The sequence below is a fragment of the Cupressus sempervirens genome, chromosome 1 (assembly GCF_028749045.1).
Source record: "Cupressus sempervirens isolate cs-2001-9-10 chromosome 1, ASM2874904v1, whole genome shotgun sequence".
NCBI lineage: Eukaryota > Viridiplantae > Streptophyta > Pinopsida > Cupressales > Cupressaceae > Cupressus > Cupressus sempervirens.
In genome coordinates this window covers 206,660,014-206,684,382 of record NC_143118.1, presented here as the reverse complement: position 1 = coordinate 206,684,382, position 24,369 = coordinate 206,660,014, and the positions used below count along the sequence as shown (strand labels likewise).

General features: G+C 34.2%; 2 pseudogenes; both read right to left on the bottom strand.

Moving 5' to 3' along the window:
- Window positions 1–5,143: 5,143 nt before the first annotated feature.
- Window positions 5,144–8,770, bottom strand: LOC149576865 (linoleate 9S-lipoxygenase A-like; annotated as a pseudogene).
- An 11,304-nt stretch (window positions 8,771–20,074) lies between these two features.
- On the bottom strand, window positions 20,075–23,704 carry LOC149576864 (linoleate 9S-lipoxygenase A-like; annotated as a pseudogene).
- Window positions 23,705–24,369: the final 665 nt, after the last annotated feature.

Genomic DNA, 24,369 nt, shown 5'->3' with positions numbered 1-24,369 from the left:
TGAAGATATTTGCAAGTACTGGTCTATAAATAGTTGGCCAAGGAGGATAACATTACAATTCCGTGGTTGGCATGTTAACATGTTTCACAACATCCTCACACTCGTTGTTGTTGACGACAATAATTGGTGGGCTCTATAATCAACGTGGTTTTAGGGTCAAATATTGTCTTCACATTCAAATTTTTTTATCATTTCTTGTCTCTGATCTCGTTCTTTTAAAAGTGTTTATAGATCCTGCTCTCCGGAATCTTCAAAACACATTTACGTCATCAACGTGGTTTTAGTGTCTAATGTCTTCCAATGGTATGCAAGCTTTTTTAAAAAAAATTATTCTCTCTCACATTATTATTATTATTTTAAATATTCATAAAATCGTTTGAAGGAATTTTCAAAATTCATTTTACTTTGGCTAGAAAGATATCACGTGTTCAACATTAGAAATGTATGTCATAATGGTTTGGTCATTTGATGTGAAATAAAAAAATATAGTTGAATTTCTTGTAAACAAACATTGGAAAACTTTTCCAATCAATTATCTTGTCTTGATAATAACGTGACAAACCATCGGCACTAAGGTTTTAAACTAGCTATATATACCTCTATATATATTACGCCGTGAGTAATCGTTCTCGAGGCGCCTATTTTTATTTAATCCCAAAGTTATTTTAATCGAAGTTGGGATTAATGAAAATAAAAATAGGCGCCTCGAGAACGATTACTCTCGGCGTAATATATATAGAGGTATATATAGCTAGTGGCAGTCGCGACGCAACAGGAAAAATATTTACTTTTTATTTTTTATTTTGATAAGGTTACTATAAAATTGTTAATTAATTTTTAATTAGAGTTGTATGAAGTTAGTATAAAATTATGCTTCAAAATATTTTTAAAAATTTAATATAAGGAGTTTAATATAGATTAAAAATATATTTTTTTATTTTTGGGATAATGTAATGTAAAATGTTATAGTCATACATAGATATATGGTTAGGGACAAAGTTACCATTATAGTTAATGTTAACCTTAGGGATAGAATTAGGGTTAGGGTTAGCATTAGAGTTAGGGTTTGAGTTAGGGTTAGGGTTTGAGCTATGGTTAAGGTAAGGGATAGAGTTATGGTTATGGTTATTGTTAGAGTTATGGTTATGGTTTAGATTAGAGTTATGTTTATGGTTAAGGTTAGGGTTAATGTTATGGTCATGGTTAAGGTTAGGGTTAGAGTTATGGTTATGGTTATGATTAGGGTTAGTGTTAGGGTTATAGTAAGGCTAACGTTAGAGTTATGCTCATGGTTAAGGCTAGGGTTAGAGTTATGCTTATAGTTAGGGTTAGGGATAGAATTAGAATCCAATTATGGTAGAGTTAGAATTAGGGTTAGAGTTAGGTGTAGAGTTATGTTTATGGTTAAGGTTAGGGTTAGAGTAATGCTCATGGTTAAGGTTAGGGTTACGGTTAAGGTTTGAGTCAAATATTATTTTAAATTTAATATAAGGAGTTTAATTTAGATAAAAACATATATTTTATTTTTGGGATATTGTAATGTAAAATGTTATAGTCATACGGAGATATATGGTTAGGGACAAAGTTAGGGTAAGGGTTTGAGCTAGGGTTAAGGTTAGGGTTAGGGTTAGATTCTAATTATGGTAGAGTTAGATTTATGGTTAGAGTTAGGGTTAGGATTAGGGTTATAGATAGGATTAGAATTAGAGTTAAGATTAGGATTAGAGTTAGGGTTAGGATTAGGGTTATAGATAGGGTTAGGGTTAGGGTTAGGGTCTAGGTAAGGGTTAGGGCTAGGGTCAGGTTTAGGGTTAGAGTATGAGTTAGGGTTAGAGTTTGAGTTAGGGTTAGGGTTATAGTTTGAGTTAGGGGTAGACAGAGCATTATAATTTGGGTTAGGATTAGGGTTAGGTTTAGGGTTTGAGTTTGAGTTATGGTTAGAGTTAGGGTTAGAGCTAGAGCTAGAGTTAGAGTTAGGGTTAGAATTAGGGTTAGTTTTAGGGTTTGAGTTACCAATAGAGTTAATTTTACAGTTGAGTTAATGTTAGAGTTAGGGTTAGGGTTAGAGTTTTGAGTCAAGGTTAGGGTTAGAGTTAGGGTTAGGGTTAAAATTAAAATCTAGTTATGGTAGAGTTAGATTTACAGTTAGAGCTATGGGTAGGGGTAGGGTTACGCTTACAGTTAGGGTTAGAGTTAGATTTAGGGTTAGGGTTAGGGTTAGGGTTAGGTTTATATTTAGAGTTAGGGTTATATATAGAGAGAGTTATATCAATGTTAAGGTTAGGGTAAGGGGATTGAGTCAGGGTTAAGGTTAGAGTTAGGGTTAGGGTTAGGGTTTCGGTCAGGATTAAAGTTAGGGTTAGGGTTAGAGTCTAATTATGGTAGAGTTGGATTTACAGAAAGAGTTAGATTTAGGGTTAGAGTTAGGGGTAGGGTTAGGGTTAGGGTTAGGGTTAGAGATAGGGGTAGACAAAGGGTTAGGCTTAGGGTTAGGCTTAGGGTTAAGGTCAAGGTTAGGGTTAGGTTTAGGTTTAGAATATGAGTTACGGTTAGAGTTTGAGGTATAGTTAGGGCTATAGTTTGAGTTAGGGGTAGACAGAGTATTAGAATCCTAGCTACGATTAGGGTTAGGTTTTGGGTTACGGTTATGGTTATGGTTAAGGTTAGAGCTAGGTTTAGGGTTATAGTTATAGTTAGGGTTAAAGTCCAATTATGGTAGAGTTAGATTCAGGGTTACAGTTAGTGGTAGGGATAGGGTTACAATTATAGTTAGGGTTAGAGTTAGAGGAAGGGTTATATTTAGAACTTTTCTTATGGTCACAGTTATAGTTACGAGGGGAGTAAGGGTTGGGATTTTAGATTATATTTATTATTATATAAGGTGCCCTATATAATAATATGTATATTCCCATGCTCATGGATAAGGTTAGGGAAAGAAGTAGGACTGTGGTTATTAGTGTTACATTTAGAATTTCATTTAGGAGGGCATTGTGTGCTATTTTTTCCCCCTATTCAACCCATCACTGATGTCTGATCTGAGAGACCTTAAATGGGATAGGTTCTTTGCAGAGGGTTAACATCGCTAAAGTTGGCGGCTAACATTTTGTGTTGGCTCAGTTTCTTCATTGACCACGCTGGATCATTTTTTCTTGGTCGGGTTGATTCATGCTGCGAGATTCGATAACTCTTATTTCTTTGCGAGCTATCTTCCCATCTTCCCAAAAGTGCAAGATGTTGCCATGCATTCCCATTCTAACGTTTCTTTATATGCTAGTGTCTTGGAAACACTCTAAAGCCTAGAATTGCACAAGATGCTGCCATGCATCTCCATTCTGATGCATCGTCATGCTACATTGTTTCTTCAATTCTCTGAAGCCCAAAATTGCATCATGCTACCACGCATTGCCTTTCCAACATTTCCTCACTCCACAATGCTTTCATGAGTCTTTAAGACCCAAAATTGTGCCACATGGAGGGGGTTCACACCTTTTGTGCTATCTGCTTCGTTTGTTGGGAGGAATCTCTTCACTACATCTTAGTCATCCATTGGAAATAAAGCCAATCTTGATCGACGAATGTGACTTAATCCTTCATTGGGAGGAGTTTCCTCGTTGCATCTCAGTCATCCTTTTTGAGGGGGGAATCTACATCGACGGTTGCGACTTAATCCTTCATTGGTGAGGATTCACGATGCATCTATGCCGTCTATTTCGAGAGGAAGACCTTCATCGATGACCATCATTCATTTTTGGGGAAACCAAATTCCCCCTTGGGATCAACCTTGCATTTTTTGTGGGAGGTTAAGACATCATGTTATCTCTTTTCATAGTTTTTTGCCAGCGACATGAATGTCTTTCCTCTTCTTTCCATGAGTCTCCATTCTAGCGCCTACTTAAGCTGCATTGTTTCTGCAATGCTCTAAAGCCCAAAATTGCATCATGCTACTACATGTCACCTTTATGACATTTCCTCACTCTGTAGTGCTTTCGCAAGGCTCCAAGACCCAGAATTGTGCCATGTAGCGGGGGTCCCCACCTTTCGTGCTATGGTTACAATTTAGATTTTAGGGTTATGGTTAGAATCAAGGTCAATTCTAGAGTTTATAGAATATTTAGAGTTAAGATTAAGGATTAAATATACATGAGGGTTAGCATTGGGTTTTATGATAATTACAGTTAGGATTATAGTTAGATATATCATTTAGATTAGGTTTTAGTCAGGGTTTAATTAGACTTAAGATTAGGGTGAGGATCAAGGTGAAATCTATATTAGGGTTCATATCATGGTAGGATTGAAACTAATGTTAGGGTTAACATTGAAATTATGATTAGGGGTAAGGTGAAGATTTATATTTGGTCATGATTGCGGTTTGTGCTAGGATTAGGGTCTAAGCTATGATTAATTTTATGATTGTACCTTTAGGGTTAGGGTTTTGTTTAAGTTTATGATTATGGTTACAACTATGGTTTATGGTTCAAGTTTAAAGTTGGGAATGTGATTAGGATCAGGGATTAGTAAATTTTTTAAGAGTTCGGTTATAGGTTTACACCATGGTTAGGACCTTGGGACTGGATTTAGAGTTTAATATCATGGTTATCCATATAGGTAGGTTTAGGATTTTGATCAATATTTTGGAGTTTTTTTTTACATTATGGTTAAGGGTTAGATTTTAGGGTTAGGACTATAACCAATATTAGTGTGTAGGTTTTTGGTTTAGATTATGGTTTGGATTGAGATTTTTGTTATATCAATAGGGATATGTTTTAGTGCTATAATTAAAGCATAATTGTTTTTTATGAAGGTAATATATTACATTTTCGACCTTATTTTAATGTAAAATTTTCTTTGTTTAATTGATTCATAGAAGTTATAAATCTTCACTTTTATTAAACATTAAATTGAAGACAACAACCACATTTCTTATGGGAAGAACATAAATTAATAAATCTTTATTGGTACATTGAAGAACGGCTAGAAGGTACAATTTAATGTGTGTAAAATCTCTGCTCAAAATTCAAAACAAAAGAAAACAATGGTGCTCAATTGTCATGTGTGACGGATGATAATTTTGAGTTGCAGCCATATTGTGAATGGAAGTGCTTCGAGTGAAGGTTTGGAATTTCTTGTCTGTGCGAAGATGCCATTAAATAGATATGCTATTGGGCACACCACGGCCTGTGAGACCACCTGATTTTGATAGATCAGTAGTGTTGGGGTATAGCAGTGTGTAAGGGACTTTTGCAGGTCCGGTCCTGTTCTTGTAAACATGACAGTTGTTATTCCTGTCAATTATAATATTCTCAATCTTTGTCATGTTCTCTGAAAATTTTGTAAATCTCTCTTGAATACGGAGATCATCTACTCTATCGATGGTGGAGCCCTGCAACTGTCCCACATACAACTCATTTTTTGCATGCTTTGACAAAATTTCCAGAACAGCCATGACAAGGGTTGCTTGCGTGGGAGCGGAGACGATCTTGAGGAAGAATTCCTCTGGATCCTTAACAAGTTCATCATACTCAGGTGTTCCCTTTTCTGGAATCAAGCGTCTACTCATGGTAGGTAGATTGGGCATGTATCCCCCGTACGAGTACTGCCCAAAGTTGACTGCAGCATGGTGAGCAGATGCAGTCCAGATTATAGTCGTCACTATTTCTGCTTCAACCAAAGAATCCATCTTGTACCATCTGCTTGGATCGTCCCTGAGTTCTCCGTGGCCGACATTTACTATCTCATCCCACCAAGCCTGCAATTCCTTGTTATTTCTAATGGAGGCATCATCCTTGTAGTAGAGGGACAGGTAGTCTGAAACCCACTGTTTCACGGCAAACCATATTTCTATACAAGGTCAACAGCATATGGGTAGTCCTTGATCACAAGCTTCAAACCATTCGGTGCCTTTGAATCAGGGACTGCCATTCCCCTACACAGTACATTGTGAAGTAACGGGTCAAATTTTCGGTATCTCTGTTAACTGGATTGGAAAAATGAAACGGATGTAAAAGGACAGTAATCAGCTTTTTAGCAACATTTCACCATATTACGAATAAATGTTATGAACCAGCATGGGTAATGCAGCAGTCGAGCTATTAAATAAGTTACCTTTTGAGCAGATCGGTCTCTAATCCTTGTTCATTGAATTTCCACTGCTTGTAGGCTTTAGATGACAATTCTATACAATATCTGCTAGGCGTGAAGCCTTGTTCAATAATACCTGACGCATTTATCAAACTCTGACAGGCAGCTTGATTGATGTCCATGGTATCCACGTAATGAGGTATTAACAATTTGTATACTGGGTGCATTTTGCTTAGTTGTCTGTGGGTTGCTATAATGAAAGGCTCCGTGATACAATGTGTTGTTAACTTGCGGACAATTGGAGAGCAAAACGTGTTTATCTTTAAGAAGTTTTTAGGCAACTTATAATCTTTGATCGATTTTGCCAGAATATAGTTTAAGTGGCTGTTGGTATATTACGGTGGGAAAATGGTAATGTGCATACTGCATAGTGAAAATACAGGTCGGAAAATGGTACTTACCAATGACTGACGAGCTGATGGTAACCTACATCATTGACTTTAGCATGCGCTTTGGCCAGCTGCCACAACGCTCCTTCTTCTGTCCCATGTTCCCCTGGTGTGAAAACCTTTCTTACGGCCGCCTGATCATCAATTGGTGGCAAACACAAATCAATGGCCACTGGCTTCAGAATCCCTCCTTTGGTGAGGAAGTAAAGCGTGCGGCTTGCATATGTCTTGGCATCTTTCGACATCTTGTTTATACGCTCCACTTAAGGCATATAAACATCATAGTAGTCCACAATAAATAACCTTTTAGAAGCAGTGGCCTGCATTTTCCACATTAATTTTACATTAGATTTCAATAACAGTTAGATTAAGGAAGAGGGAGCTTTTGAAGAAAATAAAGACCAGATCCACCGAAAGGCCCTCAAGGTTCATTTCTATGTGCTGTGCGGCGATGGCGCTCTTATTTGGACCGTATATCCTTTCATCCAAGCTACTCGTGGGAGGAAATGTCTGTTTCAATTTTAAAGCGGCCATTGTTTATGTTATTGAAGAGACACGAGAAGAAGAGTTATAAATGTGAAGATTTTGGGGAGTTACAGAAAGTGGGTCAAGGTTACCTCTAGGCACTTGATCACCAATGGATTCAGCCTTGCAAGTGTCTGGCGTGCAAATTCCTCGTCGCTTCTCCAAGCGCACTCATCCGCTGTGGTGTGCAAAAGATTGGTTCAATTGTTGTTTAACCTTAATAGATTGTAGATCGATTAATGAAGCAATGCCAATATATTTATACTTTGGACAATTTGCGGGCGAGTGAAATTAATGAGCGGAATGTCATCCTCGATGCTGTCGAGGAGTCCCTGCACAAAATGCAGTGGGCTGCTATCCTGACAGAGAGTCCTGAGAGAATTGTGGGCAGTTTTGAGACCTCGTTTGTAGAGGTCGCTTACGTCATCAAAGGAGTCAAATCCGTGATCGAAGAGATTAGTGAGAGTGGGAACGATGAGGTCAGCAACTGCGTCTATGAGGTGAGCTCCAAAGTCAGAATAGTCAGAATAAGGAAACCTTTCGTCCGGGGGAATGAAGATCAAGCTTGTGCGAGTCTCGAATTCGGGGGCTGCAACAGATTCAATAAGAAAACATGTGTCAAGATTACAGGCTCACAGTTACATAATGACTAGTGAGTATACATGTATATAGACACATGCCTATTTGAATGCGCGGACGACCAGTTCGGCATCTCCTGGGATATGGGAGCTCCTGCGATCCACCCAGCACTTCCCTCCGTAGCTCTGCATCCTTCTCTGGCTCCCCAATCAAATCCATCTCCCTCAACTTTCTCAGCCCCGCCGGGGTTTCCTCCGGAACAAAGCTCTGATGATAAACACACATTCACATTCACCTTCATGTTAGCGCTTCTACTATTTGGTCAAATCCTGAATAATTTAAAACCTTGCAATTGCTATATATATGTGTTAGCGATAAGGAAAAATTGACCTTATTGGCGAAGAAAACACGGTCATTCGGGTTGACGAAAGAAAGGGTTATCCACGAGTTGCATTGGAAACGAACATTGCAGTCGCCAGGGACAGATATGGTGAGTGATTTCAGAAAGAACTCTTGGGCGTGCATGTTTTTTATGAAAAATGCGCCTGGGAACCGGAGTGCCAAGTTCCATTTCAACGTCCACCGCGCAGCTTGTCTCTTGTGAGATGGGTCCGTCCCATGGGCTCCACTTCAAGTGACAAGGCTGCCCCATCGTTTTGCCCAATCTCGTTTCTACACAAGATAACATGCATCGCATCGTATTAATTAAATTGGGATGAATATACCATTCTTCAAATTTAATTCATACCCTTTAATATCAACATACAAATACAAATTTATGTGTGTAAACGTCTTCTAATCGCCATTTCTTTACCATTACCATCAGTTAAGCAAACACAATTCTATGTGTATACTAATTATAATATTAGAAATGCACTTCCCATGAGAAAGCAGCTTAAAGCTTATATTATTATTATTATTATGCATAGATTATTGCCGGGGTCCACTTGGTCGGTGCTCACAAGCTGAAGAGAGATTTTGTTCCCCATCAATTCAGATGCCTCGTCAAGCAGCGTTGCAGCGTAGTCCGTCAAGTGGAGGAGAGCCACTTTCTGCAGCACCACTTCACCATTCATCTCATAGTCGGGTGAACTCATTCCATTGCTGCCCACTATTGCAGCTGTTGTAATTGAACCCATCTTACTAATTCGCTCCTTCACTCGATTACAATCCGCTAATATATATCACTTGCTGCAGACTCAGACTCCTACGAACAAACGAAGATATCTAGTTTTGCTTAATCGCTTATATTTCCCTATATATTATATTGATAGGTCCTACGAACAATGAAGATATTTGCAAGTATTGCTCTATAAATAGCTGGCCAAGGAGGATAACATTACGATTCCGTGGTTGGCATGTTAACGTGTTTCACAACATCCTCACACTCGTTGTTGTTGACGACAATAATTGGTGGGCTCTATAATCAACGTGGTTTTAGGGTCAAATATTGTCTTCACATTCAAATTTTTTTATCATTTCTTGTCTCTGATCTCGTTCTTTTAAAAGTGTTTATAGATCCCGCTCTCCGAAATCTTCAAAACACATTTACGTCATCAACGTGGTTTTAGTGTCTAATGTCTTCCAATGGTATGCAAGCTTTTTTTTAAAAATTATTCCCTCTCTCATTATTATTATTATTTTAAATATTCATAAAATCGTTTGACAGAATTTTCAAAATTCATTTTACTTTGGCTAGAAAGTTATCACGTGTTCAACATTAGAAATGTATGTCATAATGGTTTGGTCATTTGATGTGAAATAAAAAAATATAGTTGAATTTCTTGTAAACAAACATTGGAAAACTTTTCCAATCAATTATCTTTTCTTGATAATAACGTGACAAACCATCGGCACTAAGGTTTTAAACTAGCTATATATACCTCTATATATATTACGCCGAGAGTAATCGTTCTCGAGGCGCCTATTTTTATTTAATCCCAAAGTTATTTTAATCGAAGTTGGGATTAATGAAAATAAAAATAGGCGCCTCGAGAACGATTACTCTCGGCATAATATATATAGAGGTAGATATAGCTAGTGGCAGTCGCGGCGCAATAGGAAAAATATTTACTTTTTATTTTTTATTTTGATAAGGTTACTATAAAATTGTTAATTAATTTTTAATTAGAGTTGTATGAAGTTAGTATAAAATTATGCTTCAAAATATTTTTAAAAATTTAATATAAGGAGTTTAATATAGATTAAAAATATATTTTTTATTTTTGGGATATTGTAATGTAAAATGTTATAGTCATACATAGATATATGGTTAGGGACAAAGTTACCATTATAGTTAATGTTAACCTTAGGGATAGAATTAGGGTTAGGGTTAGCATTAGAGTTAGGGTTGGAGTTAGGGTTAGGGTTTGAGCTATGGTTAAGGTAAGGGATAGAGTTATGGTTATGGTTATTGTTAGAGTTATGGTTATGGTTTAGATTAGAGCTATGTTTATGGTTAAGGTTAGGGTTAATGTTATGGTCATGGTTAAGGTTAGGGTTAGAGTTATGGTTATGGTTATGATTAGGGTTAGTGTTAGGGTTATAGTAAGGCTAACGTTAGAGTTATGCTCATGGTTAAGGCTAGCGTTAGAGTTATGCTCATAGTTAGGGTTAGGGATAGGATTAGAATCCAATTATGGTAGAGTTAGAATTAGGGTTAGAGTTAGGTGTAGAGTTATGTTTATGGTTAAGGTTAGGGTTAGAGTAATGCTCATGGTTAAGGTTAGGGTTACGGTTAAGGTTTGAGTCAAATATTATTTTAAATTTAATATAAGGAGTTTAATTTAGATAAAAATATATATTTTATTTTTGGGATATTGTAATGTAAAATGTTATAGTCATACGGAGATATATGGTTAGGGACAAAGTTAGGGTAAGGGTTTGAGCTAGGGTTAAGGTTAGGGTTAGGGTTAGACTCTAATTATGGTAGAGTTAGATTTATGGTTAGAGTTAGGGTTAGGATTAGGGTTATAGATAGGATTAGAATTAGAGTTAAGATTAGGATTAGAGTTAGGGTTAGGATTAGGGTTATAGATAGGGTTAGGGTTAGGGTTAGGGTCTAGGTTAGGGTTAGGGCTAGGGTCAGGTTTAGGGTTAGAGTATGAGTTAGGGTTAGAGTTTGAGTTAGGGTTAGGGTTATAGTTTGAGTTAGGGGTAGACAGAGCATTATAATTTGGGTTAGGATTAGGGTTAGGTTTAGGGTTTGAGTTTGAGTTATGGTTAGAGTTAGGGTTAGAGCTAGAGCTAGAGTTAGAGTTAGGGTTAGAATTAGGGTTAGTTTTAGGGTTTGAGTTACCAATAGAGTTAATTTTACAGTTGGGTTAATGTTAGAGTTAGGGTTAGGGTTAGAGTTTTGAGTCAAGGTTAGGGTTAGAGTTAGGGTTAGGGTTAAAATTAAAATCCAATTATGGTAGAGTTAGATTTACAGTTAGAGTTATGGGTAGGGGTAGGGTTACGCTTACAGTTAGGGTTAGAGTTAGATTTAGGGTTAGGGTTAGGGTTAGGGTTAGGTTTATATTTAGAGTTAGGGTTATATATAGAGAGAGTTATATCAATGTTAAGGTTAGGGTAACGGGATTGAGTAAGGGTTAAGGTTAGAGTTAGGGTTAGGGTTAGGGTTTCGGTCAGGATTAAAGTTAGGGTTAGGGTTAGAGTCTAATTATGGTAGAGTTAGATTTACAGAAAGAGTTAGATTTAGGGTTAGAGTTAGGGGTAGGGTTAGGGTTAGGGTTAGGGTTAGAGATAGGGGTAGACAAAGGGTTAGGCTTAGGGTTAGGGTTAGGGTTAAGGTCAAGGTTAGGGTTAGGTTTACGGTTAGAATATGAGTTACGGTTAGAGTTTGAGGTATAGTTAGGGCTATAGTTTGAGTTAGGGGTAGACAGAGTATTAGAATCCTAGCTACGATTAGGGTTAGGTTTTGGGTTACGGTTATGGTTACGGTTAAGGTTAAAGTTAGGTTTAGGGTTATAGTTATAGTTAGGGTTAAAGTCCAATTATGGTAGAGTTAGATTTAGGGTTACAGTTAGTGGTAGGGATAGCGTTACAATTATAGTTAGGGTTAGAGTTAGAGGAAGGGTTATATTTAGAAGTTTTCTTATGGTCACAGTTATAGTTACGAGGGGAGTAAGGGTTGGGATTTTAGATTATATTTATTATTATATAAGGTGCCCTATATAATAATATGTATATTCCCATGCTCATGGATAAGGTTAGGGAAAGAAGTAGGACTGTGGTTATTAGTGTTACATTTAGAATTTCATTTAGGAGGGCATTGTGTGCTATTTTTTCCCCCTATTCAACCCATCACTGATGTCTGATCTGAGAGACCTTAAATGGGATAGGTTCTTTGCAGAGGGTTAACATCGCTAAGGTTGGCGGCTAACATTTTGTGTTGGCTCGGTTTCTTCATTGACCACGCTGGATCATTTTTTCTTGGTCGGGTTGATTCATGCTACGAGATTCGATAACTCTTATTTCTTCGCGAGCTATCTTCCCATCTTCCCAAAAGTGCAAGATGTTGCCATGCATTCCCATTCTAACGTTTCTTTATATGCTAGTGTCTTCGAAACACTCTAAAGCCTAGAATTGCACAAGATGCTGCCATGCATCTCCATTCTGATGCATCGTCATGCTACATTGTTTCTTTAATTCTCTAAAGCCCAAAATTTCATCATGCTACCACGCATTGCCTTTCCAACATTTCCTCACTCCACAATGCTTTCATGAGTCTTTAAGACCCAAAATTGTGCCACATGGAGGGGGTTCACACCTTTTGTGCTATCTGCTTCGTTTGTTGGGAGGAATCTCTTCACTACATCTTAGTCATCCATTGGAAATAAAGCCAATCTTGATCGACGAATGTGACTTAATCCTTCATTGGGAGGAGTTTCCTCGTTGCATCTCAGTCATCCTTTTTGAGGGGGGAATCTACATCGACGGTTGCGACTTAATCCTTCATTGGTGAGGATTCGCGATGCATCTATGCCGTCTATTTCGAGAGGAAGACCTTCATCGATGACCATCATTCATTTTTGGGGAAACCAAATTCCCCCTTGGGATCAACCTTGCATTTTTTGTGGGAGGTTAAGACATCATGTTATCTCTTTTCATAGTTTTTTGCCAGCGACATGAATGTCTTTCCTCTTCTTTCCATGAGTCTCCATTCTAGCGCCTCCTTAAGCTGCATTGTTTCTGCAATGCTCTAAAGCCCAAAATTGCATCATGCTACTACATGTCACCTTTATGACATTTCCTCACTCTGTAGTGCTTTCGCAAGGCTCCAAGACCCAGAATTGTGCCATGTAGCGGGGGTCCCCACCTTTCGTGCTATGGTTACAATTTAGATTTTAGGGTTATGGTTAGAATCAAGGTCAATTCTAGAGTTTATAGAATATTTAGAGTTAAGATTAGGGATTAAATATACATGAGGGTTAGCATTGGGTTGTATGATAATTACAGTTAGGATTATAGTTAGATATATCATTTAGATTAGGTTTTAGCCAGGGTTTAATTAGACTTAAGATTAGGGTGAGGATCAAGGTGAAATCTATATTAGGGTTCATATCATGGTAGGATTGAAACTAATGTTAGGGTTAACATTGAAATTATGATTAGGGGTAAGGTGAAGATTTATATTTGGTCATGATTGCGGTTTGTGCTAGGATTAGGGTCTAAGCTATGATTAATTTTATGATTGTACCTTTAGGGTTAGGGTTTTGTTTAAGTTTATGATTATGGTTACAACTATGGTTTATGGTTCAAGTTTAAAGTTGGGAATGTGATTAGGATCAGGGATTAGTAAATTTTTTAAGAGTTCGGTTATAGGTTTACACCATGGTTAGGACCTTGGGACTGGATTTAGAGTTTAATATCATGGTTATCCATATAGGTCGGTTTAGGATTTTGATCAATATTTTGGAGTTTTTTTTTACATTATGGTTAAGGGTTAGATTTTAGGGTTAGGACTATAACCAATATTAGTGTGTAGGTTTTTGGTTTAGATTATGCTTTGGACTGAGATTTTCGTTATATCAATAGGGATATGTTTTAGTGCTATAATTATAGTTTAATGTTGGATTATAGTTATATTGTACATCATTGTTGGGGCTAGGGCTAAGGTAGGGGTTGTTGTTAGGGTTAACTAAGGATGACAATTAGGATGGTTTATCTTTTCAAGTAGAAAAAAAAACTCATATTGATTCAAAAACAAAGAAATTATACTTCGAAAATATTTTTCTATGTCATAATAGATTCATTTATTTTAATTATTGTATTAGTTAATTAGTTTTTTGATATTTCAAAGTAAACATGGCTTATTTTATTTAAATTTAAATAATATTATTGTTTTGAATTGAATTTAGCTTAATTGTTAATGATCATATTTATATTTCTAATATTAACTCCAATTTGATCAAAGACCAAATATATTTTTGGTATTTTTGTAAACGAACTTCCTTAACACTTCCCTATTTTAAAGTTAATAAAATATCATTTCTATTGTCTTAGATTTGAGAGTACGTATATTAAATAAGTAATAATAAATGAACATTATGATTAATATATTTCTAAAATAGAAATATATTACTTAAAAACTTGTTTACTTTAAATGAATAAAGTACTCATTTACTTGTAAATTTTAAAAATAGAAATTAATCTACATATATATAAAATATTTATTCTTTTTCCTATTTGCATACAAATTAATTAAAATCTAAACTTTAAACTACATAAATATTTTTAAAATATATATCCATCAATAAATAGTTTAGAATAAAGTAAAATCTAAAAATTAGACACATATAGAATCTTTTTAATTTTTATATACATGTTTTTCTAATTTATTTCTACAAACATGCAACTGGTATTTCTATTATCCATTTTTTTCCATTCTAAAAAAATCTAGATGTAAATAGAATTTTTTTAGATGCATGCAATCTTTCTAATTTTTTCTACATACATATATTAACATTTCTATTTTATATTTTGTTTTTACATTATGGTTATTTCAATCAAAATATGTAGATGTAAATAGAATTCTTTTCAAAAAAAATTATTTAAATTTAAATAACATTATTGTTTTGAACCGAATTTAGCTTAATTGTTAATGATCATATTTATATTTCTAATATTAACTCCAATTTGATCAAAGACCAAATATATTTTTGGTATTTTTGTAAACGAACTTGCTTAACACTTCCCTATTTCAAAGTTAATAAAATATCATTTCTATTGTCTTAGATTTGAGAGTAAGTATATTAAATAAGTAATAATAAATGAACATTATGATTAATATATTTCTAAAATAAAAATATATTACTTAAAAACTTGTTTACTTTAAATGAATAAAGTACTCATTTACTTGTAAATTTTAAAAATAGAAATTAATCTACATATATATAAAATATTTATTCTTTTTCCTATTTGCATACAAATTAATTAAAATCTAAACTTTAAACTACATAAATATTTTAAAAATATATATCCATCAATAAATAGTTTAGAATAAAGTAAAATCTAAAAATTAGACACATATAGAATCTTTTTAATTTTTATATACATGTTTTTCTAATTTATTTCTACAAACATGCAACTGATATTTCTATTATCCATTTTTTTCCATTCTAAAAAAATCTAGATGTAAATAGAATTTTTTTAGATCTATGCAATCTTTCTAATTTTTTCTACATACATATATTAACATTTCTATTTTATATTTTGTTTTTACATTATGGTTATTTCAATCAAAATATGTAGATGTAAATAGAATTCTTTTCAAAAAAATTTATTTAAATTTAAATAACATTATTGTTTTGAACCGAATTTAGCTTAATTGTTAATGATCATATTTATATTTCTAATATTAACTCCAATTTGATCAAAGACCAAATATATTTTTGGTATTTTTGTAAACGAACTTGCTTAACACTTCCCTATTTCAAAGTTAATAAAATATCATTTCTATTGTCTTAGATTTGAGAGTAAGTATATTAAATAAGTAATAATAAATGAACATTATGATTAATATATTTCTAAAATAAAAATATATTACTTAAAAACTTGTTTACTTTAAATGAATAAAGTACTCATTTACTTGTAAATTTTAAAAATAGAAATTAATCTACATATATATAAAATATTTATTCTTTTTCCTATTTGCATACAAATTAATTAAAATCTAAACTTTAAACTACATAAATATTTTTAAAATATATATACATCAATAAATAGTTTAGAATAAAGTAAAATCTAAAAATTAGACACATATAGAATCTTTTTAATTTCTATATACATGTTTTTCTAATTTATTTCTACAAACATGCAACTGATATTTCTATTATCCATTTTTTTCCATTCTAAAAAAATCTAGATGTAAATAGAATTTTTTTAGATGCATGCAATCTTTCTAATTTTTTCTACATACATATATTAACATTTCTATTTTATATTTTGTTTTTACATTATGGTTATTTCAATCAAAATATGTAGATGTAAATAGAATTCTTTTCAAAAAAATTTATTTAAATTTAAATAACATTATTGTTTTGAACCGAATTTAGCTTAATTGTTAATGATCATATTTATATTTCTAATATTAACTCCAATTTGATCAAAGACCAAATATATTTTTGGTATTTTTGTAAACGAACTTGCTTAACACTTCCCTATTTCAAAGTTAATAAAATATCATTTCTATTGTCTTAGATTTGAGAGTAAGTATATTAAATAAGTAATAATAAATGAACATTATGATTAATATATTTCTAAAATAAAAATATATTACTTAAAAACTTGTTTACTTTAAATGAATAAAGTACTCATTTACTTGTAAATTTTAAAAATAGAAATTAATCTACATATATATAAAATATTTATTCTTTTTCCTATTTGCATACAAATTAATTAAAATCTAAACTTTAAACTACATAAATATTTTTAAAATATATATCCATCAATAATTAGTTTAGAATAAAGTAAAATCTAAGAATTAGACACATATAGAATCTTTTTAATTTCTAGATACACGTTTTTCTAATTTATTTCTACAAACATGCAACTGATATTTCTATTATCCAATTTTTTTCCATTCTGAAAAAATCTAGATGTAAATAGAATTTTTTTAGATGCATGCAATCCTTCTAATTTTTTCTACATACATATATTAACATTTCTATTTTATATTTTGTTTTTACATTAAAAATAGAAATTAATCTACATATATATATATAAAATATTTATTCTTTTTCCTATTTGCATACAAATTAATTAAAATCTAAAATTTAGACTACATAAATATTTTTAAAATATATATCCATCAATAATTAGTTTAGAATAAAGTAAAATCTAAAAATTAGACACATATAGAATCTTTTTAATTTCTAGATACATGTTTTTCTAATTTATTTCTACAAACATGCAACTGATATTTCTATTATCCATTTTTTTCCATTCTAAAAAAATCTAGATGTAAATAGAATTTTTTTAGATGCATGCAATCTTTCTAATTTTTTCTACATACATATATTAACATTTCTATTTTATATTTTGTTTTTACATTATGGTTATTTCAATCAAAATATGTAGATGTAAATAGAATTCTTTTCAATAAATCTAGATGTATATAGAATTCTTTTAATTTTCTACATACATAAAATCTTTCTAATTTTTTTCTACATACATAAAAGAATAATTTCTATTTTCTATTTAAAAAAAAGAGCTATCATAAAGATTGATAAAAAAATTGATTGCATATGCATTCTTTAGTTTGTGCACTAAATGCACAAAATAAATTGTATAGATTAAAACTTTCCGTGCTAGGCACGGGAATATACAATAGAAATATCAGTTACCAAGAATAGTCGGCCACAAGCAATCAAATCTTAAACTCTGCAAAATTTCTTGCAAGCAATCTTTGTTCTGTCTTCGGCTGAAAAGGAAAAAAAGAATTTCAGATCTGAGATTGTTTAGATTGCCCTATTCGATTCAAAAAGCCATGGAAGTCACCGCAATTACATCTCCAAGAGGCCTAATGTGCCTTGATTCAGTACCCACATGCTTATCTCCACGAAAAACTCTGCACAGGTCCTCCAGTGGCCTCAATTTCGGTCATATGAACAGAATTCTAAATCTAAATGAAATTAATTAAAATTGAAATATAAGTCTAAGTAGAATATTATAACTAATTTTAAATTTCAATTTACTTCTACATCTAAATCTAAATGAAAATGTAAATAAAAAATAGAAATCTCACCTGCAAAAATGTTACTCCAAAACTTCAATTTACTCCTATTCAAAAACTCCAATGTAATCCTACAATAACCTCCACCTCTTTCTTCCTGCAAAAACATAAAATGAAAATGAAATGAGGAGCCTTGGTTTTATAACTTCTGAGAGGCTCCTCATATCCCCCAACAGACGTCTCTTCACATTCCACGAATTTGTTTCAAATTCCCCCACTCCCCGCAAAAAAAAAGCATGAATGTGCATGCAAAATTATATTTAACAAAAAAAAAACCATATTGAAATTATTTCGCCCCTATTTTTTCAGGCCCTATTTTTTCGGGTCGTACTTTTTCGGGCCCTACTTTTTCGAGCCTATTATTTCGGCCTCCATTTGGCTTCCTATTATTTCGGCCAGCTACTATTTCGGGAATTCTTTTTTAATATTTAATTTGGAAGTTTGTAAATGCTCCCAATTCTTTTTTGTTGACAGGAATCTTGGCATATTCCCGTGCTGGGCATTTGTGCTGCCATTGTATAGAACGCCTCTCGGCGTAATAACTAATGCTCCTATACATAGATAAGGACGAACAACTATCCAAGCTACCCATAAATACTACTCCTATTTTTGGGTCAAAAATAACATTGTCCAATTAACAATAATTAACAGAACAAATATTGAATTTGTTAAGATGGCAGGATCATGCTCTGATACCACTATAATATCCCTCTTCCCAATCTTTTAAATATTTACCACTTTATTTCGTAAACAATCAATGATTTCTCTCCTTTGCGTTTGTATTCATTTATATATTTCATTGTAAGAGGGGATGCGTCTATTCAAATTAGTTTTGTTATATTTATCATTTATTTATATTTATACTTTAATATTAAAATATTATTATATATGTGAATCATATCATATACAATTTATTTCTCTATTAAATATTACAATTGTAAGGTAATATCATATTATATGATAATGATTTGTATATAATTTATTTATATATTTATATAAGACTATTTCTTATTTCGATGTTGCATTTGATATTATGACATATTAAATTTATGATCCTATATAATATTTATATGTACAATTATCATATATTATTATTAATAGATAATATAGTATTATTATCTCATTCAATATTACTATATTGCTATGAGTAACGTATTATTATTATGACAAAATATATTATTTTATATTATAATTCTTTAATTTCTCTATCATGATTAGGAGACATGACATAAGGCTTGTTATGGTCTATGAAAATGTTCTAAACAATGAAATGTATACTAAATGTCTTGATAAGAACCTTAGGATCAAAATAATGAATATGTTGCATTTTTTTATCTTGTGTCAAAATATATTTTTCTTTGTTTAATTGATTCATTAAAGTTTTAAATCATCACTTTTATTAAACAACTAGAAGGTACAATTTAATGCATGTAAAATGTATGCTCAAAATTTAAAATAATATTTTATTTCTATCTCCATTGATTCGCTGAACTTCCTTGAATCTTCTCTAAATTTTAGCATTCATTTTATACTAGCTTTTTACACCATAATATTTGAAAAATGACAGATTTTATTCCAGTTTTCAGATTTTATTCCAGTTTTCATTCTCCCCCTTCAAGAAACATATTTTTTTGATCAATTCATACATTCACGATCCCATAAAAGGTGCCAAGTATTCCTACAAATATTCAACCATGGGAATAAATGACATATCAATAAAACACATGGATTCCATTTGTTTACAATTTAATGATTCTTCTAATAGATAGATTAAGATAAATACTTCATTCGAAAATACATGGAATAATTTCTCTTAAAGCAATTTAAGAAGCATCTAATTAAAGCATAATTGTTTTTTATGAAGGTAATATATTACATTTTCGTCCTTATTTTAATATAAAATTTTCTTTGTTTAATTGATTCATAGAAGTTATAAATCTTCACTTTTATTAAACATTAAATTGAAGAGAACAACCACATTTCTTATGGGAAGAACATAAATTAATAAATCTTTATTGGTACATTGAAGAACGGCTAGAAGGTACAATTTAATGTGTGTAAAATCTCTGCTCAAAATTCAAAACAAAAGAAAACAATGGTGCTCAATTGTCATGTGTGACGGATGATAATTTTGAGTTGCAGCCGTATTGTGAATGGAAGTGCTTCGAGTGAAGGTTTGGAATTTCTTGTCTGTGCGAAGATGCCATTAAATAGATATGCTATTGGGCACACCACGGCCTGTGAGACCACCTGATTTTGATAGATCAGTAGTGTTGGGGTATAGCAGTGTGTAAGGGACTTTTGCAGGTCCGGTCCTGTTCTTGTAAACATGACAGTTGTTATTCCTGTCAATAATAATATTCTCAATCTTTGTCATGTTCTCTGAAAATTTTGTAAATCTCTCTTGAATACGGAGATCATCTACTCTATCAATGGTGGAGCCCTGCAACTGTCCCACATACAACTCATTTTTTGCATGGTTTGACAAAATTTCCAGAACAGCCATGACAAGGGTTGCTTGCGTGGGAGCGGAGACGGTCTTGAGGAAGAATTCCTCTGGATCCTTAACAAGTTCATCATACTCAGGTGTTCCCTTTTCTGGAATCAAGCGTCTACTCATGGTAGGTAGATTGGGCATGTATCCCCCGTACGAGTACTGCCCAAAGTTGACTGCAGCATGGTGAGCAAATGCAGTTCAGATTATAGTCGTCACTATTTGAACTGCTTCAACCAAAGAATCCATCTTGTACCATCTGCTTGGATCGTCCCTGAGTTCTCCGTGGCCAACATTTACTATCTCATCCCACCAAGCCTGCAATTCCTTTTTATTTCTAATGGAGGCATCATCCTTGTAGTAGAGGGACAGGTAGTCTGAAACCCACTGTTTCACGGCAAACCATATTTCTATACAAGGTCAACAGCATATGGGTAGTCCTTGATCACAAGCTTCAAACCATTCGGTGCCTTTGAATCACGGACTGCCATTCCCCTGCACAGTACATTGTGAAGTAACGGGTCAAATTTTCGGTATCTCTGTTAACTGGATTGGAAAAATGAAACGGATGTAAAAGGACAGTAATCAGCTTTTTAGCAACATTTCACCATATTACGAATAAATGTTATGAACCAGCATAGGTAATGCAGCAGTCGAGCTATTAAATAAGTTACCTTTTGAGCAGATCGGTCTCTAATCCTTGTTCATTGAATTTCCACTGCTTGTAGGCTTTAGATGACAATTCTATACAATATCTGCTAGGCGTGAAGCCTTGTTCAATAATACCTGACGCATTTATCAAACTCTGACAGGCAGCTTGATTGATGTCCATGGTATCCACGTAATGAGGTATTAACAATTTGTATACTGGGTGCATTTTGCTTAGTTGTCTGTGGGTTGCTATAATGAAAGGCTCCGTGATACAATGTGTTGTTAACTTGCGGACAATTGGAGAGCAAAACGTGTTTATCTTTAAGAAGTTTTTAGGCAACTTATAATCTTTGATCGATTTTGCCAGAATATAATTTAAGTGGCTGTTGGTATATTACGGTGGGAAAATGGTAATGTGCATACTGCATAGTGAAAATACAGGTCGGAAAATGGTACTTACCAATGACTGACGAGCTGATGGTAACCTACATCATTGACTTTAGCATGCGCTTTGGCCAGCTGCCACAGCGCTCCTTCTTCTGTCCCATGTTCCCCTGGTGTGAAAACCTTTCTTACGGCCGCCTGATCATCAATTGGTGGCAAACACAACTCAATGGCCACTGGCTTCAGAATCCCTCCTTTGGTGAGGAAGTAAAGCGTGCGGCTTGCATATGTCTTGGCATCTTTCGACATCTTGTTTATACGCTCCACTTAAGGCATATAAACATCATAGTAGTCCACAATAAATAACCTTTTAGAAGCAGTGGCCTGCATTTTCCACATTAATTTTACATTAGATTTCAATAACAGTTAGATTAAGGAAGAGGGAGCTCTTGAAGAAAATAAAGACCAGATCCACCGAAAGGCCCTCAAGGTTCATTTCTATGTGCTGTGCGGCGATGGCGCTCTTATTTGGACCGTATATCCTTTCATCCAAGCTACTCGTGGGAGGAAATGTCTGTTTCAATTTTAAAGCGGCCATTGTTTATGTTATTGAAGAGACACGAGAAGAAGAGTTATAAATGTGAAGATTTTGGGGAGTTACAGAAAGTGGGTCAAGGTTACCTCTAGGCACTTGATCACCAATGGATTCAGCCTTGCAAGTGTCTGGCGTGCAAATTCCTCGTCGCTTCTCCAAGCGCACTCATCCGCTGTGGTGTGCAAAAGATTGGTTCAATTGTTGTTTAACCTTAATAGATTGTAGATCGATTAATGAAGCAATGCCAATATATTTATACTTTGGACAATTTGCGGGCGAGTGAAATTAATGAGCGGAATGTCATCCTCGATGCTGTCGAGGAGTCCCTGCACAAAATGCAGTGGGCTGCTATCCTGACGGAGAGTCCTGAGAGAATTGTGGGCAGTTTTGAGACCTCGTTTGTAGAGGTCGCTTACGTCATCAAAGGAGTCAAATCCGTGATCGAAGAGATTAGTGAGAGTGGGAACGATGAGGTCAGCAACTGCGTCTATGAGGTGAGCTCCAAAGTCAGAATAGTCAGAATAAGGAAACCTTTCGTCTGGGGGAATGAAGATCAAGCTTGTGCGAGTCTCGAATTCGGGGGCTGCAACAGATTCAATAAGAAAACATGTGTCAAGATTACAGGCTCACAGTTACATAATGACTAGTGAGTATACATGTATATAGACACATGCCTATTTGAATGCGCGGACGACCAGTTCGGCATCTCCTGGGATATGGGAGCTCCTGCGATCCACCCAGCACTTCCCTCCGCAGCTCTGCATCCTTCTCTGGCTCCCCAATCAAATCCATCTCCCTCAACTTTCTCAGCCCCGCCGGGGTTTCCTCCGGAACAAAGCTCTGATGATAAACACACATTCACATTCACCTTCATGTTAGCGCTTCTACTATTTGGTCAAATCCTGAATAATTTAAAACCTTGCAATTGCTATATATATGTGTTAGCGATAAGGAAAAATTGACCTTATTGGCGAAGAAAACACGGTCATTCGGGTTGACGAAAGAAAGGGTTATCCACGAGTTGCATTGGAAACGAACATTGCAGTCGCCAGGGACAGATATGGTGAGTGATTTCAGAAAGAACTCTTGGGCGTGCATGTTTTTTATGAAAAATGCGCCTGGGAACCGGAGTGCCAAGTTCCATTTCAACGTCCACCGCGCAGCTTGTCTCTTGTGAGATGGGTCCGTCCCATGGGCTCCACTTCAAGTGACAAGGCTGCCCCATCGTTTTGCCCAATCTCGTTTCTACACAAGATAACATGCATCGCATCGTATTAATTAAATTGGGATGAATATACCATTCTTCAAATTTAATTCATACCCTTTAATATCAACATACAAATACAAATTTATGTGTGTAAACGTCTTCTAATCGCCATTTCTTTACCATTACCATCAGTTAAGCAAACACAATTCTATGTGTATACTAATTATAATATTAGAAATGCACTTCCCATGAGAAAGCAGCTTAAAGCTTATATTATTATTATTATTATGCATAGATTATTGCCGGGGTCCACTTGGTCGGTGCTCACAAGCTGAAGAGAGATTTTGTTCCCCATCAATTCAGATGCCTCGTCAAGCAGCGTTGCAGCGTAGTCCGTCAAGTGGAGGAGAGCCACTTTCTGCAGCACCACTTCACCATTCATCTCATAGTCGGGTGAACTCATTCCATTGCTGCCCACTATTGCAGCTGTTGTAATTGAACCCATCTTACTAATTCGCTCCTTCACTCGATTACAATCCGCTAATATATATCACTTGCTGCAGACTCAGACTCCTACGAACAAACGAAGATATCTAGTTTTGCTTAATCGCTTATATTTCCCTATATATTATATTGATAGGTCCTACGAACAATGAAGATATTTGCAAGTATTGCTCTATAAATAGCTGGCCAAGGAGGATAACATTACGATTCCGTGGTTGGCATGTTAACGTGTTTCACAACATCCTCACACTCGTTGTTGTTGACGACAATAATTGGTGGGCTCTATAATCAACGTGGTTTTAGGGTCAAATATTGTCTTCACATTCAAATTTTTTTATCATTTCTTGTCTCTGATCTCGTTCTTTTAAAAGTGTTTATAGATCCCGCTCTCCGAAATCTTCAAAACACATTTACGTCATCAACGTGGTTTTAGTGTCTAATGTCTTCCAATGGTATGCAAGCTTTTTTTTAAAAATTATTCCCTCTCTCATTATTATTATTATTTTAAATATTCATAAAATCGTTTGACAGAATTTTCAAAATTCATTTTACTTTGGCTAGAAAGTTATCACGTGTTCAACATTAGAAATGTATGTCATAATGGTTTGGTCATTTGATGTGAAATAAAAAAATATAGTTGAATTTCTTGTAAACAAACATTGGAAA